This window comes from Hyperolius riggenbachi, chromosome 3 (assembly GCF_040937935.1).
Source record: "Hyperolius riggenbachi isolate aHypRig1 chromosome 3, aHypRig1.pri, whole genome shotgun sequence".
NCBI classification, from domain to species: Eukaryota; Metazoa; Chordata; class Amphibia; order Anura; family Hyperoliidae; genus Hyperolius; species Hyperolius riggenbachi.
Window position 1 is genome coordinate 313,046,814 of NC_090648.1, and position 17,444 is coordinate 313,064,257.

The following is a 17,444-nucleotide window of genomic DNA, read 5'->3' on the forward strand; positions in this document are numbered from 1 at the left end:
ACCGGAATAGCAGGGTCAACCCTTCTTTTCACTGTGTATGGAACGGCCTCCCACCGCCCATCCAACTTTCCTGACGGCCGTTTGGCTTTGACCATGACTCTATCACCTGGGGCAAACCCATCCCTTAGTACTGGTTTTGGATTAGGGTGTATAACTCGTCCCAGGCGTTCCCCCACAACCTTGTGCACCGTTCTCAGGCGGCGGCGGTGCTCCTGCACCCAAGCAGTGGTACTTCTCGGTTGTGGTCCCATTGGATTGGGCATGTGGAGGTCTTCAATCTCCCGTCCGGCTCTCCCAAACATGAGCATGTGTGGGGAGTACCCGGTAGTACTATGTACTCTATTGTTATAGGCCCACATCAACTCAGGCAGGTACTCGGGCCACCGGGCCTTTTGACTATCCTCTAGAGTCCGCAACATCTGGAGCAAAGTGCGGTTGAAACGTAGCGTTCGATCCCATACAGCTGGTACAACTCATTCATGAGAGTACCCTGGAAACATGCCCCCTGGTCCGAATGTATTCTCTGTGGACACCCAAACACCTGTATAAAGTGTTTGCAGACCGCTTCAGCAGCCGACTCTGCTGTCTGGTCCCTGGTGGGTACAGCTACTGCATACTTTGTGAAATGGTCTGTCATGACTAGACAGTATGAGTGTCCTGAGGTAGAGTACCCAATTTGCTCATAGTCAATCATAAGAAGCTCTAGTGGTGCTGAGGTGCAGATGGCCTGTACAGGAGCCCGCTGTTCAGTGCTCTTACTCAGCCCGCAGAGTCGACACCTGAGACATGCAGTGGCCACCATATCACCCAGATCTGGACAGTATACCAGACGTTGAAGCCACTTGAATGTCTTTTCACTCCCGAAATGAGCACCTTTTTCATGAGCTTCCCTGGCGGCCTCTGGCCCCAATGACATGGGGATGACAATCTGTTGTCGGTGCTGCAGTTCTGACTGTAAGTATATGGTCCGGCACAAGAGGCCCTGGGTAACTGTCAGCTTGTCCCATTGCCTCAACAACTTTTGACCCTCTGGGGTCAGGCCAGCCCGCTCTTCTGGCCGAGGCCATATCTTGTTCTGAACCCACTCTTTTACTTTCCACAAATCCGGGCAGGCATTCTGAACTCTCTCCCAATCAGCCAGAGTTTTTCCCAGCACTAGAGTCATCCCAGACACCACCCCACTTGTATGTGCCACATCCTGGAACATAGGTAGGCGACCAAGGTCAGGAGTTTCAGTGTCTTCTAACTCCTCATCGATTCTCTGAGCTGACTGTCCTACAGGGACCCGGGAGAGTGCATCGGCGTTGCCATTCTCCCTACCGGACCGGAACTTGATGCGATAATTGTGCTTGGAAAGGCGGGCTATCCATCTCTGCTCGAGTGCACCGTGCTTGGCATTCTCCAGATGTGCCAACGGGTTATTATCCGTCATCACAGTTACTTCTGCACCTGTCAGGTACTCGGCAAACCTTTCGGTCATGGCCCACACCAGCGCCAGTAGTTCCAGTTTAAAGGAGCTGTAGTTATCAGGGTTGCGCTCTAAGTCTCTCAGGGACCGGCTCCCATAGGCGATGACTCTTTCCCGTCCATCCTGGACTCGGGATAAGACAGCCCCCAGACCATGAAGGCTTCCATCAGTGTATAGCAGGAATGGGGTGTCGAACCGTGCATAAGCCAAGATCGGGGCACTGGTCAGTGACTCCTTCACCGCTTCAAAAGCCTCTTGTTGCCAAGGTCCCCAGTCAATGGGACGCTTCTTTGGGCCCCCAGACGTGCCCCTTAGTAACTCATTTAATGGGCCCACCAGATGGGCAAACTTGGGTATAAACCTCCGGTAGTAGCCAGCCAGTCCCACGAACGCCCGCACCTCTCGCAGTGTACTGGGTTGGGGTCACTTCTGGACAGCCTCCACCTTGTTGGGGGCCGGCTTCACTCCCTCCGAGGTGACTACATGTCCTAAGTACTCTATCTGCTGTTGGAACAGTTGGCATTTCTTGGGCTTGATCTTGAGCCCATGCTCTCGTAGTCGTCCTAGGACTTGTCGTAGCTTCTGGAGGTGATCTTCAAAGGAGGCCCCAAACACTACTATGTCATCCAGGTATATCAATACTGACTCAAAATTGAGATCTCCCAGACAGTGCTCCATCAATCGCTGGAATGTTCCCGGAGCATTGGAGAGGCCGAATGGCATCCGATTAAACTCATAGAGCCCCATAGGTAGAATGAAGGCTGTCTTGGCTTTATCTTTCTTGGCCACCGGCACCTGCCAATACCCACTAGCCAGGTCAAGAGTCGAGAAGAATTTTGCTTGACTTAGGGCTGACAATGACTCCTCAATCCGCGGAAGGGGGTAGGCATCCCGGACGGTCTGAGCATTCAGCTTCCGGTAATCCACACAGAACCGGAGACTCCCATCTTTCTTCCGCACTAAAACTACTGGAGCAGCCCAAGGGCTCTGACTCTCCTGTATCACCCGGTTTTCCAACATGCTGGCCACCATATTTTTCACCTCCTGGTACATCTTAGGTGGGATTTGCCGGTAACGTTCCCTAATTGGTGCAGCATCGCCAGTCGGGATTTCGTGTTCAATGGCAACAGCACACCCAAAGTCTTCATCATGTCTCGAGAAGGCTTCTTGAAACTCCCAAAGGGTTTCTTCCAGCAGCTTTTGTTCCCCCGGAGACAGCGTCCGGCAATCCACTCCCATCCGGGCCATAATCATTTGACCATTCCATTCTGCTGTTGGGGTTTCCTTTTGATGAGTCTCCACAGCGTAGGTCCAGGCTGATCTCCTATCAGGCTGTAGTGTGAAACCCCTCCGTCGAACAATACCACCATCAAACACATAAACTGCGGCCAGCAAGGTGTTTCCAGGGATGGTCAACTCGCAGTCCACCACATTACGGCAGCGTACGGGTACACATCCATCCTTCACAATGGCCAGGGCCCGGGCTACCAGCGGATGAGTCGATGGTTCCCCCTGATAAGCGGGCTCGATCAGGACCTCCAGCCCATTCAACCTTCGTCCAGCCCCCACCGGCAGCATTAGCACTCGTTCTTGTCGAGGTGGGATCATCACCGGGGAACTCCGTGGCACCCTGACCTTTCCAATGGGCTGTCCAGATAGGTTACTCTTTTGCAGGCTACAGCTTCTCACCATCTGTTGTAAAAGCTTCTGAGTAGGCTGGTGCGTGGTGGCCCATTGCCAGTACTTTGGCCCTTCCTTGGCATAGAGCTGGTGGTCTAAGTCTCTCAATACATTCATACCCAGGGTCACATCCATTCCTTTCCGTGCCGAATGGTCAACCAGCACGACCCCCTTCTTGCCGATGTCTTGTCCAAACAGTCTGACCTGCATCCAGACTATTCCTCGGACATCCATCTCCCTGTTATTGGCAGCTGTCAGCCGGATAACGCTCCCATCTTCTGGTTCAATCATATGCTGGAAGTGCCTTTCAAAGAACTCGAAAGGCATAAGGGTGCACTCTGACCCTGTATCAACTAGGCAGCAGACCTTCAGCCCTTCCAACTCAGCTTCAATAACGGGGCTGCTGGCATACAAGTCATGGTCTTCACGCATAGGGCTTAACTTCTGGTGTACCGCTGCAGGATGCCCAGCTACTGCAGCGGTTGGGAGTTTAACGGCGGCTCAGGTGCTGCCTGTCCGAGGCACTCTCTGGCGATATGGCCGTATTCACGACAAGCCCAACAGAGCGGTCCTCTTCTGACGGGCCCCCTCCCCTGAGTCACCCTGGGTGGAGTAGAACGAAGTGTGGAGATTGTTGCCAGAGGCAGGGGCGGCTTTGCCTTCATCTGAGACACTTCCAGCCGAAGCTCTTTCATTTCTGCCCGCAGAGCCTGGACTACATCCTTTAGAGTCTCCGATTCTTCAGGACCCGGTTGATCCCTTGTAGCGTGCGTGCTATTCACTACCCTCGCAGCCGCCGGTAGGGGTTCTTCTTCTCTCTCTACCGCAGCTAGGTAGATGCTATAGAATGTCATATCGGCCGTTGTTCGGGTCATCTCATGTAACTTATCTTGTAAAAACTTATCGGAGAGGCCCACTATGAACTGATCTCGTAGTAGCCGATCCACTTCCCGGAAGGCTCCCATGGCATCGGGGTCTCGCCGACGTATCTCATTCAGCGTCTCTTGTAGAGCATTGGAGTATTGCATCAGTGTCTCACCCTCTCGCTGGGGCCGGTTAAAGAAGTGACTTCGTAACTGTACCACTTTGGCACGCCCCCCTTGGGCCCTCTCTAGCAAGGAGAATATCTTCTCCAGGGCATCTCTCTCGGAGTCGGGCCTTACCATTACTGTCCGTCTGACGTCACCCTCTAGGGCTCCCAGCGCAACCTCTGCCTGCAGCTCGGGAGTCAAGTTACACATTTTAACTGCGCTTCGCACCCTTTCCATCCAGTCCTGCAATGTCATGTTTTTACCATCATATTTTGGCAGATGACGCAGCAGTGCCCCTACAGGGATATATCCTACTTGGGTGGGCATGTTGTTGGGGACAAGCTGGCCTTGTACCTGTGCACCCGAAGCTGGGCCCTGAGCCGGTGCCCCTAGCGCCGGGGGATGGTTTCCCGCCACGTTCCCGTCCATATCGGTCGCTGTATCCTGCCGACTACGCCAAGTTGTAAGACCGTGTACCGAGGGGTACCCCAGGATACAGCGAAGTCACGGAACAAGGAAGGTGATACAGACACCAGCTTAGTGCAACCAAAACTTTCTTTACTGGAAAGTATTAACAGGAACAGTTACAAACACAACAAGATTTGCAATACACAGGGTACCCTATACCCCAGAGTCCCCACTTCTGTCCAACAGGACACCTCTACCTGATGGCAGTTTACAGTAGAGCCTCAAGTCATACTGAACTGCAGAATCACTCTTAGCCATTAGCAGACACAGCAGAGCGGACAAGTCATGCTGGACTGCAGGATCAACCCTATCCGTTGGCAGTGTACAGTAGAGCCTAAAGTCTTGCTGCACTGCAGTATCAATCCAGTGTGACCTTCTAAAAACAGTTCCTAACTATCTACCTAAAGCAGGCCTAAGTCTCAGTTCTTCAGGTACCGTACCACAAAAAAACAGTTTAATGAAAACACAAGAACCCGGGTTCACTGACCTGTTCCTACTTGGTATCAGCAGATGCCTCTCTTTAGGACAGCCTCAGGCCTGCAACCACACTTGCAGCCTTGATGGGTAGCTGGCGTAGAAGCCTAAGCCCAGGGCAGCTAACTGGGAACAATCTCCACTCCAGCAAGCAGGATTCAAGGGGAAAACAGCGATCAGCCTCTCTGCAGCTTGGATGGATCCAGATTGTCCTTTTCACAGACAGCTCTCCACAAAAACAACCATGTCTGTCTCTGTCTTCTCTTCCTGGTCTCTCTAGAGCTGCCAGGCCCCACCTCTCATGCTTGTTCATCCCTCAGCAGCATTAGGTTATAACTTTCTGATACAGGCGGCATCTAGTGGCCAAAATGCAAACTGTCACTTCAGAACTTAATTCAGGCAAGATTCTTGACAATCTCACAGCTTTACCAGCTATGAGGAGAAGAGACGGAGGAGGCTTGGAGTCACATCACTGCCTAGTGTGCTGGAGTCTGCAATTAGAGCCAGATTACCTACAAAACACCAAGGAAATTGCCTTGGGCCTTCTGGGCCTGTCTAGTGAGTGGCAAGCAGTGGAGCACACTGGAGAAGTAACTTGTATGTCCAGCACCAGGGCTATTCTGCTTTTGCCCAATCAGCATCAGGCATCTCCATGGCTCCTCATACAGACATGTTTCTCTGCATATGACCTGCTGGCATGTGACATCCATAGGACATGCCAACAGGAGACGCGGCTCAGCGAGAAGGCTCAGGAGGCTGATCAGTTGGAGGAGGGAATTACGGCAGCAGGACAAATAACTTACTAGCTATACTATACTCCACATTGGGTATACACCTTGCTCCCTAATGCTGGGCATACATGTTTCATTTTTGCCGCTCGATTCTCCCGCTCGATTCTGCAGTCGATTCTCTTATCTTCCGCTCGTTTTTCTTATCTTTTTCCATTCAGTGTTATCACAAATTGAATGGCGAAACAATCGAACGGGAGATCGGACATGTCGGAAATTATCTATCGAGCCATCTATCTGGCTCAAAAACGAACCGTGTATTCCCACCATTATACTACTACCATAGGGGAGCACACTTGGATTTTTTATGTGGAAACCAGCATGCTTTGTAAACTAAACAACTTGGCTGAACGTTGTCCTAAAATATGTGATTTTTTAAAATTAAAATTAATCATAAATAATGAAAATAATATAAATCATTGTCAGTAAATTCTATTATACTTTATAAAATGGCAGATAACCACTATGGTATTCACTGTAACTACATAGAGATGAATATAACATTTTGTTGGTCTTTCTGCACTGAATGAAAGGACTACTATTGCTAGAATAAAGGAGAAACAAATAACACTTATCTTTAAATTTGCATTGGCGTTGTCATTAGGAAAGCTCATTTGGATTCCATGGAATTGAAATTCCTCTGGTCAAAAATAAAAATTAAATTGATTCGTGTATGGGCACCTTAAAGAGACCCTGAGCAGTGGCGCTGAGTATGCTTTTAAGCATAACCACGTCTATTTAGAGAAAATTATAAATGTCGTAGCCACATGTGATCATAGGGGGCACTGTTACCTACACAAGGAGGGCCTGGGAGGAAGAAAGAGGCTGCGTGCAGGGATCGCAGAAGTGAGTTGTAACTGCGCTATGCCCTCTCTCTCCCGCCCCTATGCTTGGCTACCTATGCTGGAGGCACCTATCTATCTAACCTATGCTTGAGGCACCTAACTATCTAACCTATACCGGGGGCACTTACCTGTCTAACTTATACTTGGGCACCTACCTATCTTACCTATACTGGGGGCACCTACCTATCTAACCTATACTGCGGGCACCTACCTATCTAACTATACTGGAGGCACCTATATCTAACCTATACTAGGTGCACCTACCTATCTAACCTATATTGGGGGCACCTACATATCTAATTTATAGTGGGGGCACCTACCTATCTAACCTATACTGGGGGCAACTATACTGGCTATCTATACTGAAGGCACCTACCTAACCTATACTGTGGCACCTACCTAGCTAGCCTATACTGGCGGGCCCTACCTAGCTAACTTATACTGGGGACAACTATACTGGCTACCTATGCTGGAGGCACCTACCTAGCTAACCTATAGTGGGGGCACCTACCTATCTAATCTATATTGGGAGCTACTACCTTTCTAACCTATACTGGGGGCACCTCCTATCTAACCTATACTTGGGGCAACTATACTGGCTACCTATATTGGAGGCACCTACCTAGCTAATCTATACTGGGGGAACCTATCTAACCTATGCTGGAGCAACTATACTGGCTATCGATTCTGTAGGCACCTATCTGGCTAACCTATACTAGGGGCACCTACCTATCTAACCTATACTGGGGCAACTATACTGGCTACCTATGCTGTAGGCACCTATGCCTGGCTTCCTATACTGAACGGGGGGGGGGGGGGGGGGGGGGGTTCCCTGGCTACCTCTACTGGGGCCAACTAAAACTGGCTAACCTATACTCCACAGGGGTGGGGCACAATTCTTACACCCTTGCCTGGATGCAGTTTAGCCTAGAAACTGCCCTGTTCTCCAGTATCCACACACCATCCCCAGAGGCAGAGTATTAGCAATGTGCTATTTGCATATATTTAACTGATCCCGCTGGGTTGCATGACCTCTTCCTCCCGACAGCCACTCTGGCAGCGATCAGCAAAGTGCCGTGGCACAAGTAATGCTTTCGGATTACTCACACTGCGGCAATTGCATCGCGTTTGCGATCGAAAACGTGCTGCTTCCAACATTTTTCCGGTTATTACGTCACGATTCTCATTCACTGGAATGAGGATCTCAAAATGCAATCGCTGAAAAATTGTGGAAAATACAAATGGAATGACGATTGCAATCAAGATATGCAGTTCTAAATATGTAAGGACCTAAAAGGCTAGATATTGTTGCAGCACTTACGCTAGTGCTACCAGCAGCACTAACCAGGCAACCCTAGTTTCCTGCCGGAAGCCCAGCAAGTGGGCGCAGGTCCTGGTGTGCATAGTCCACTACCACGTGGACATAGAGTTAAAATAAAAAGATGTCCGAGCAGAGTGAGGACCAAACCCGCAGCCCAGTGAGCAAAGCAAGCAGACAAGGGGACAAGGATTCCAGGGGAATGTCACTTTAAAAGGAGTATAAACCCCTCATTCAACACCCACTAACTCAGGAATAATGCATTGCACTAATGTGGGGCATAGTAAAAATTAAAGCCAAGACTCTTGACTTTCTAAAGATATGTAGATTTTCAAAGGGGAGTACATATCTATTAAATGGGGGCAATCAAATTCAGTAGACGATATAATACACAAGTATCCAAATTAGTTACAAAGACAACTTACAAAAGTTCAGATCTTGTTTTGATGCTTGTAATTTATGGCAAACATTCATGCAAGCTGCTCAACTATCTGCAAATAAACAGGGCTTTTAATGATTTTCATTTGAAAAGCTCATAGCCTCCTACCAAATTAGTGTTCACTTATTTTTATTTCCTGGAATTAACAGAAAATTTCAAGCATAAAGAAAATCTTCATGTCAGACACAAACTATTTGTTCTGTTGAGCTCCTTATTTTGCTTTCTAAAATTCCAATTGTTCCTTATATTTTTGTGTATGGTAAGATACAATTTCTGAGAATATGGCTAGCACAGGACCTACCTCAGGTCAGGTACTTGATGAGGTAACAGCCGATAGCTGAATCAACTTCAGTCACTTTCCAATCTCATCAATTGTTCCAGCGCCATCTTGTGTTCAATATACAGAATGCAACACAATTGTCAGTTTTCTTTGACTATACAGCAAGTTAATTATTGTTGGTGTTATTAATTGAAAATTATTATTATTATTATTATTCAATATAGCACTCTGCAAAGTAAGTAAAAAACATGCGCCATAATACTGAGATGATAAACAACATTTATGTGACAATGATTAAAGCGGTATTAAACTCTGACATAATATTAAATACAAATGTGTTTTCCTACTTTGTATAACCCATACAGTTATCATATTTGCTTTTGTGCAGAAGTGTTATTATTCATGTACAAATTACAATTTTGCAAAGTACAGTTTATTTGCTCTGAAAACTGCATTATACAGTATTCATAGCTGGTATATTTCTATATTGTAATGTACCAAGTGATTACTTGTGAGCTCTCTCTGATCTGCACATGTTAGAAGGAGTTTCAGCACTGCCAGGAAATATATACTTAATACAGACAATATCTAACAAAGCAGCAGAGCAGTAGTGTTATCAATTTTAGACCAGATTTCTGCTGAAATCCTATCAGGATTGAAGGCTGCAGCGTGGTGTACTGATTTCTAAATGTATTTTCAGTCAATAAGTAATCTTGTCTGGATATTGTTTACTCACTGCAATCCAGAAGAGATGTAAGATTAATAGTCTAAATACAGGGACTAAATATCACTCAAACTAGTTGTTTACTTTTGTACGCAAGCTTGGCCGAGGTGGCCCAAAACAATCGCCAATAATACGCAATGTGTACAGCAGCCCCCCGACTCCTGACAGCTGCCTGGCCAGCAATTCGCCAGGTGGCCCAATGGTGAAAAGGTTCATGGGATATTGTTTGGAGTCCCCATGAATAAAAAGAACAGTGAAGCTGCGCTTACCTTGCAGTACAGTGTCCACCAGAGTTGGCAAGGGCTTGGACATTTTTACCAGTCACTTTTATAAGGGTCACTTGCAATTCAATGTTCATGGTTTAATTAAGTTATGCTAACTGCTAACAAGGACCTTCATCATGCATTGCCACACATGATATTTACATCAGAAAAGAACTTTGGCAGCAACATCATTACAATGACCAATTTGTATAATTCCCTGGTTTCTACCAGGCTGCCACAGGCAGGTTCTGTCTGCCCCTTACGCCTCTATGTGGCCTTATGTTACCCCTCCAAGCCCCCAAGTATCAAATACTTAGACTTACGCATACCCTTTGAAGGCATAATTTCCTGAAACAAAGTGCACTGTCCTGATGGCCACACTCTCTACCCCCACCCTTCAGACTGTAAGGCCCCCCCCCTGTAGTTTTTCCAGCTTAATCATGTACCCAGGGGCGTAGCATTAGGGGTTGCAGAGGTTGCGACCGCATCGGGGCCCTTGGGCCAGAGGGTCCCCGAAGGGCTCTTCCTCAACTACAGTATTAGCTCTCTATTTGTCCTGTGCTCATAATAATCACTTCTATAGATACTTTGAATTGTGGTAATCATTAACAAACTGTTCCCCATCCCCTTCTTGCACCTCTGACACTGTAGTTGCCATTGGCAGGTTTTGGTGCGCCGTATCAATTGTTATGTAGGAAAGGGAGGAGGAAACAGTTGGCACTGCAGCAAGGGACAGCGGACACTGGGGTGATGCAGGCAGGGTTCACACACTTCTCTCTCATTGTGGTACAATCTGCATGCTCTGATATAAGTAGAAGGCAGCATGCACGTGAATGAAGAAATGAGAAGGGTGATCGGCACTGCAGGTGCTTTATTCCAACAAGCGAGGCATAATAAGCAGTACACAGACAGTGTTGCTAAAACAGGTCACATACCATTTCAGCGAAGTGTGGTGGTGCAGTGGGTGCTGGGGGACAGGTGCCAATTGTTATGTATAGAGTGCTTGGGGGGCCCCATTATAAAACTTGCATCGGGACCTACAACTCCTTAGCTACGCGACTGCATGTACCCTCTTTGTGGCCACCCTTCTCATGGACTAGAACTGAACGAATTTGATTGATTTTACCGAAGACATTGAACTATACTTTCATTATGATGCTTCTTGTTTATTGTTTTGTGCTCCTTGTACAACTTATCTTGTATGTCAACCCCATTTATCTATTGTGCATAAATACAATAAGTAATAATTGTTGCCAACCTTTGCGTGCCTGATTCCTCTGCCTTGTAAACGATCTGGAATGATTGAGAGACAAGGATGTCAAATGATTACATAGCTACATTGATAACATACTTCTCTGTGAGTTCTGTCCTTGGCAAAGAAATATCTCTATCAAGCATTGTAGACTTGGATTTGTAATGCATTTTTACAGTTTGCTTTGCTGTACTTTGTGCTTATCTGAAACCAGCAGGTCCAACAATGCTGCATATAAAATGAGTCACTGTACTCAATGATAGTCTATATTTCCAATGGCTCTCATCAAGTATACTACCAATCACTACTCAAATGCATACAAAGTGTTATTTAAATGTAAAGAAAAAGCAATGCAAATGCAAATGTAATGTATAGTCCTGCAGAAGACCCCTCCCCCCCCAAAGAAAAAGTAATTTATGTTTTCCTCTTCTTTTTTCACCTCCTATAAACAAATGCAGTGCTATTCCCCCTTCCGAGTTGTGGTAACTCGGAAAGAGATGTAATTCTGAGTCCGACAACCGCTGGAGCCCTGAATTACCCTTACGAGCCCTGCGCAGCATTACATCCCTGCTATGGGGTGCCTGCTTTCGGCGCATGGCGAAACCATCTGCTTTGTGTTTTAGTGGTGCCATAGTTGCTATGCTACAGTTTTACTTTTGTTTATTGGGCTTGGAATTGGGCTTTTTTTACACTTAATCAGTTGCTCTCAATAATAACTAAAAGAAACTGATTTTCAAGGTAATGTCCATGTTTTCCTACGGCACAGTTCCCACTATATGCCTTTTAACTGAAAGCTTTTTCACAATGCACTGCTATGGAAAAAACGCATACCAACGCATACTAACGCACACCAACGCATTAAGTGTAAAATTACCATTATGGCTTAGTTACCACTAAAAGCTTTCTCACAATGCACTGCTATGTAAAAAATGCATACCAATGCGTACTAAGGCACACTAAGAGCCCTTTTACACTCAGTTGCTCTCAGTAATAACTGGATTTTCAACGTAACGTCCATGTTTTCCTATGGCGCAGTTCCCACTATACACGTTTTAACTGAAAGCTTTTTCACAATGCACTGCTATGGAAAAAACGCATACCAATGCATACTAACGCACACCAACACATTAAGTGTAAAAGGACCCTCAAGGTAGCTATACATCAGGCAACTTGAAAGTTGCTTGCAAATGGAGTCCTATTTTTTTGCTCTCGAACTTAAGGTCTTGAGTCGGAATCCCTGGCATCACGAGTCTGCTTTCAAGCTACCGTAAATCAGGCCTTATTCCCACCATGTGTGTGTTTTATGTTCTTGCGCAATGCAGAAATGCATCAGCAATGACAGGCCATGTTAATTTGTTGGCTTCTTTACATTATGCATTTTCCATTGTAATGCATTGGTCAGAAATGTGTGTGGCTCTATGCACAGAAATGTTTGTGTTTTCATGTAGGTACATGATATGGGAAAATTACAAGGTCGAATGCAGCCTAAAGCCTGGCACACACTTTCAACTATGATTGGCCAATCACTGACTAATTTTACCACCCCCATGCAGTATGAGGGTTTACCTACACAATAGCCTCAATTCACTAAGCTTTATCGAACGTTTGATAATTTACCTCATGAGTAAAATCTAATTTTGAATTCACTAAGGTGTTATAGATTTATCAAATGTTTTATCAAAAAAATGTTCAATAAATCTACGTTCGATAAAGTGTTCGATAAAGCTTAGGAAATTGAGGCCAATCTATTCATAGTATTCAATATCTGTTGACCCTCATACTACACAGAGGTGGTAAAATAGGTCAGTGATTGGCCAATCATAATGAAAAGTGTGTACCAGGCTTAAGGGTGTGTACACACATCCAATTTTCATTGCATTCTGATCGCACGGCCATCTGCGCTTAAAAGTATGAACGAGGCCTTATTCCACTCTTGCCATAAATTTGTGGTAAACACCTTTCAGTAAATACAGTGGGTTGCAAAAGTATTCAGCCCCCTTGAAGTTTTCCACATTTTGTCACATTACTGCCACAAACATGCATCAATTTTATTGGAATTCCACGTGAAAGACCAATACAAATTGGTGTACATGTGAGAAGTGGATCGAAAATCATACATCATTCCAAACATTTTTTACAAATAAATAACTGCAAAGTGGGGTGTGCATAATTATTCGGCCCCCTGAGTCAATACTTTGTAAAACCACCTTTTGCTGCAATTACAGCTGCCAGTCTTTTAGGGTATGTCTCTACCAGCTTTGCACATCTAGAGACTGAAATCCTTGCCCATTCTTCTGTGCAAAACAGCTCCAGCTCAGTCAGATTAGATGGACTGCGTTTGTGAACAGCAGTTTTCAGATCTTGCCACAGATTCTCGATTGGATTTAGATCTGGACTCTGACTGGGCCATTCTAACACATAGATATGTTTTGTTTTAAACCATTCTATTGTTGCCCTGGTTTTATGTTTAGGGTCATTGTCCTGCTGGAAGGTGAACCTCCGCCCCAGTCTCAAGTCTTTTGCAGTCTCCAAGAGGTTTTCTTCCAAGTTTGCCCTGTATTTCGCTCCATCCATCTTACCATCAACTCTGACCAGCTTCCCTGTCCCTGCTGAAGAGATGCACCCCCAGAACATGATACTGCCACCACCATATTTGACAGTGGGGATGGTGTGTTCAGAGTGATGTGCAGTGTTAGTTTTCTGCCACACATAGCGTTTTGCATTTTGGTCAAAAAAGTTAAATTTTGGTCTCATCTGACCAGAGCACCTTCTTCCACATGGTTGCTGTGCCCCCCACATTGCTTGTGGCAAACTGCAAATGGGACTTCTTATGCTTTCTATTAACAATGCCTTTCTTCTTGCCACTCTTCCATAAAGGCCAACTTTGTACAGTGCATGACTAATAGTTGTGCATGACTAATAGTTGTCCTATGGACAGAGTCTCCCACCTGAGCTGTAGATCTCTGCAGCTCGTCCAGAGTCACCATGGGCCTCTTGACTGTATTTCTGATCAGCGCTACCCTTGTTCGGCCTGTGAGTTTAGGTGGACGGCCTTGTCTTGGTAGGTTTACAGTTGTGCCATACTAGTTCCATTTCTGAATGATCGCTTGAACAGTGCTCCTTGGGATGTTCAAGGCGTTGGAAATGTTTTTGTAGCCTAAGCCTGCTTTAAATTTCTCAATAACGTGATCCCTGACCTGTCTTGTGTGTTCTTTGGACTTCACGGTGTTGTTGCTCCCAATATTGTCTTATACAACCACTGAGGCCCTCACAGAGCAGCTGTATTTGTACTGACATTAGATTACACACAGGTGCACTCTATTTAGTCATTAGCACTCATCAGGCAATGTCTATAGGCAACTGACTGCACTCAGATAAAAGGGGGCCGAATAATTATGCACACACCACTTTGCAGTTATTTCTTTGTAAAAATGTTTGGAATCATGTATGATTTTCGTTCCACTTTTCATGTGTACACCACTTTGTGTTGGTCTTTCATGTGGAATTCCAATACAATTAATTCATGTTTGTGGCAGTAATATGACAGAATGTGGAAAACTTCAAGGGGGCCGAATACTTTTGCAACCCACTGTAAGTGCCTAGTGACTGTTCTCCTTTAGGCTGATTTCACAACACAAACCAGCGTTAGCAATGCGGTGCGTCGCACCAGACACACTTCATTGCACCATCAAAAATAGGGCTTCTGGGAACACCGTGCTATCGCGCGGTGTTCCCTGTCTAGTCGCCGGCAAGGCAGGAGGTGACGCACGCTTGCCGTCGGGTATGTGGAAGCGTATTGTTAAAATACACTTCCGCGAATGCGCTGCAACGTGGTGCCAGTAATTTTTTTTAAATCCATGCTTCGCCATAGACTAACATGACTTCTGGAACGACCCAGATCACCGCAAGTCAACACATCACCACAGCGTTAACATAGTTTTGGACGTGTGTTGAGGATGCGGCAAAAACATCACTTCTGTTGCGTTGTGCTGTACCACGAAAGTATGAAAGTCTCCATAGACTTTCATTGCACGGCAGTGGGGGGACAATAAAAACCGCACCACCTCAGTATAAAAGTGCCCTAAAGGAAACTGGAGGTGAGAGGGACACGGAGACCATATTTGTTTCCTTTTAAACAATACCAGTTACCAGGCAGTCCTCCTCATCCTGTGCTTCTAATGCTGGGAATAGACGGTACAATTTCACCGCTCAATTGAGCCATTTAGATCAGGGCTTTTCAACCTGTGTTACGCGTACCACCAGTGGTACTTTGCTGTTGGCCAGGTGGTACACTACAAGTTTGACTGCCACTTAAAATTACCTGCCTGTTGCTTGTCCTGGTCCCGTCTTGCAAAGTTTGCTCCTTGCTTGCTCCTCACTGTGCTGCCGTGCAACATAATTCAAACCTCAGATCAGCAGTGAGGAGACAGCCAGGTGAATGGTGCACAGTGATGGCGGGTATACTTCAAATAAAGGATGTGACATCACTGCTCACTTCCTGTAATTGAAGTATACATACTGCCACAGCACCATTCACTGGCTTATCTTTTCACTGCGGCCGGGTTACTACTGATTTGAGGTCTAAACTATTCCGCAGGGCAGCACAGCAAGGAGTGAGGGGGAACTGAACTTTGTGGTGAGTCACTGCCCAGCTTTCTGGTGGTGGGGGGAGGCTACCTATACTGAAACAAGGATAGGAATGGAGGAACTGGAAAGGCTACCTATATTGGTAATCTGTAGACTAGCAATCTAATTTTAGTCCTTTTTCCCACCAAGGTCTCCTGCTATTTCCCTCCCATATGTCCCCCTTTTCTTAAAGTGTACCTGTAAGGAAAAAGTTCCCCTGGGTGGTACTTCTCTGGATCTTAAATAGGCTTCCCCCTTCCTCCTCAGTAGAGGGGATCCAGCGCTGGGGTCCCCTGAAGATCTCCTTGTTGACGTGAGTGGATGCGCAGTAGCAGCTCTCTGCTTGGGCTCCGGCCGCAACAGCCGAGCCTGATTAGGTCAGATCTACTGCGCAGGCACAGTGGTGGTACTTGACATTTTTCAGGCAATAAAAGTGGTACAATTACTGAAAGGGTTGAAAAGCCCTGATTTAGATGGCTCGATTGATAATTTCCGACATGCCCGATCATCCACCCGATCGATTCCGCGCTCGATACCGCATGAGGGACAATGGAAAAAGATAAGGAAAACGAGCAGAAGATAAGAGTATCGCCCAAAGAATCGGGCGGCAGAATCGAGCCGCGAAAATGTACCGTCTATTCCCAGCATAATACTAACTAATAGCCATGAACCCTGAATAAGCATATGCAGATCAGTTACTCTGACTCAGCTGACTCCGGTTTTACTGGATTAGCCATATGCTTGTTTCAGAGTATTGACTCAGACACTACGTATGCCAGAATATCAACAGGACTGACAAGCAATTGGCATTGTTTGCAAGGAAATAAATATGGCAACCTCCATACCACTCTCACCTCAGATGTCCTATAAAGCAAACCCGAGCTGAAGCTTGGGGAAAACTCATGCCATGCTGCAGCCTTGTGAGCAGAGGCACACATGTGCAATAGCAAATGCACGAGCTGCTGCGCAAGTGATCAGTACTTGCTCAGGCACAATACAGCTGCAGCGCGCCTCAATCAGCTTTCTGAAAAGCCTTTGCGGGGGGGAGGGGGGTCCGTGAGTGGCTACAGGTGACTGGCGGACGCCGTGGGAAGCCTCCATAGGATCCAGAGGCTTCCCTTTTCTTAGGTAATTATGTGATTTTTCACATGCGCTTCAGCTTGGGTAAACTTTAATGTGAAATTCATTATAACTCAATAGATTGTTCAGTTGACCTCTCTAAGGTGTTGTTGTTGTTAAATTGTTAAGATAATTGTCCTGTTATTTCAAGCTTTGTCTCATTGTTTCTCAGTACAAATGAAATCAGTCTTCTGCCCATACTTTTAACAGATACGATCGGGTCAAAGTTCCTCACAGTTGTTCAATAAGTAGTAGTGTGCAAATTTATGCAAATAACCTTCTGCTGTGAACAGCAAACAACCTAGGCACATCTCCCATGTTACTATGGCCCATTTCATCCCATGTCTGTATTGAACCACTCCTGACTTTACCCATTACAGTTCAGCAGCCCATAGTGTACATTTCCAAATGCCTTCACTAAACCTCCTCCATAGCCAGATAATGCACTCCAAAAAATTGGATCTCTAGTATCCCCCATCCCATAATATTTTACCTCCCCTATCACCTGCTAGTGCCACCTGAATCCCCATGATATCTGTGCCACTCGTTGGCTGCACACCTACACAATCTCGTATTAAGGCATTCTAAATGCAATATTAATATGCCACCGGTTTAAACCGCAGGCATTCTGCTTGAGAGTAAATTGCCACACACAATGGGCTTGATTCA

General features: G+C 46.1%; 1 protein-coding gene across 1 annotated transcript in view; it reads right to left on the minus strand.

Annotated features, from left to right (window-relative positions):
- The window catches only part of FRS2 (fibroblast growth factor receptor substrate 2), a 105,005-nt gene extending 93,710 nt beyond the window's left edge, over positions 1 to 11,295 (minus strand). Inside the window, exons 1-2 of the mRNA XM_068276693.1 lie at positions 11,037 to 11,295; positions 8,813 to 8,898 (exon numbers count right to left, since the gene is read on the minus strand). The gene's annotated coding sequence lies outside the window, so the exon portion shown is untranslated. The remainder of the gene's footprint in view (positions 1 to 8,812; positions 8,899 to 11,036) is intronic.
- Positions 11,296 to 17,444: the final 6,149 nt, after the last annotated feature.